Here is a 1,462-nt window from a genome sequence, read left to right on the forward strand (position 1 = left end):
CCCTTGCATCATTTTATTCTCCTCATCCTTCCTTTCCCTTCACCTTTTTCCACAGTGCCGTGTGGGCAAGCCCTATTCAAAATCTTGTATTTTCATTTATTATGTCATCGATTCAAAATATCATTTGATCTCCTTTTTGAATGGAAACTTATGAAGTACCTCTCACAACTAACTGAAAAGAAACATGAACTTCGATAAGTATAGAAACAAAGAATAAAATCTTATTTTCTAAAAAAATAGACCCTCTCAAACAACATATAATACTCCCAAACCCAAAGTTAAATAGACCTACAAGAGATGTATGCTTAATGTAAAACATCTGACTTTTAGGTCACTCTCATAAAAGGTTATTTCTGCATTGATCAAATGACTGGGAGGAGCATCTTGAGTTCAAGCAGTTCTCTCTGAAGGCGTAGGTTGAGTTAAAGGCTGTCCTCTTCCTTCTCAAGAGGAACTCCTGACCTCCTTGAGAATATAAAGAAGCTTAAGAAACCAAGCTCTATGTGCCCCTTATCTTGACCATGGACAAATACAAACTTTTGCAAAAAAAAATACAAACTGAAAATTCAAAGTCAGGATGTTAGCGACAGTTAGTTCAAACTCGTACAGCCCAAAAAGCAATAGTTAGTTTAAACTCTTACAGCCCAAAAAGCATATGGTTTGATCGCCTCCAAGTTTCAACATTACCTTGAGCTTTAGACATGCTTTCTGATATTGTAGAGTTACAGATAAAAGCTCCAAGCATGACTGAAAATTGAGAGAGATGTGATGAGTTAGTACTGACAGGAACATTCAGTAGGACAACCAACACAAAAATTACGACGACATACTACCATCACATGAAATATGTAAATGTGTGTGCATTATTTAGGTTCTCAACATCTATCTCTCATGCTCTTCCGATTTCTTTTCTCCTATCCAAGCATCTCACTAGCAATCTATCAAAAAAATAGCAGCTTCCCACGTAGATGGGGCCTCGGTCAGCGACGCGGCGGGAGCAGAAATCAGCCTTCAGGAAGTACTCGTCAAGCTTGATATCGACCGATGACCACCTTGATTGATGACAGTAGCCCGTGAGAAGACGTCACACTCCGGCTCACCGCAGAAGTAATTCTGCACACATGAAGACTTAGAAAAAAAGAATGAACGTCTTAAAAAAATTAAAAGCTACACATATAAAAGTGTAAAAATGCATAAGGGGGGACAAAATTGTGGAATAGCTCTGATGAATGCACATAAAACTATGCGGCACTTTGATTATCAGAGAAGATTAAATGCTCGTAAATCGTAATGTACCCTTCACGATCATAATCAAATCCTGAGAAAAAAAAATTGTCATCACCACAAGCCACATACAAGATGTCTAGAAAGCAAATAGCAATGGTCATTTTGACAGGAATCAAAATATGACACATTATTCAGAAAAAGAATTATAAGTTCAACGTGCAGGCAACATGATACT

General features: G+C 37.6%; 1 long non-coding RNA gene across 1 annotated transcript; it reads right to left on the minus strand.

The window, feature by feature from the left end:
• Window positions 1-471: 471 nt before the first annotated feature.
• LOC123163429 (uncharacterized) lies at window positions 472-1,208 on the minus strand. The gene is made up of 3 exons (XR_006481888.1): window positions 834-1,208; window positions 688-747; window positions 472-536 (listed from the first exon to the last, which is right to left on the minus strand). It is a non-coding gene; the product is annotated as an uncharacterized lncRNA (long non-coding RNA).
• Window positions 1,209-1,462: the final 254 nt, after the last annotated feature.

Source organism: Triticum aestivum, chromosome 1D, assembly GCF_018294505.1.
Source record: "Triticum aestivum cultivar Chinese Spring chromosome 1D, IWGSC CS RefSeq v2.1, whole genome shotgun sequence".
Taxonomy (NCBI): Eukaryota; Viridiplantae; Streptophyta; class Magnoliopsida; order Poales; family Poaceae; genus Triticum; species Triticum aestivum.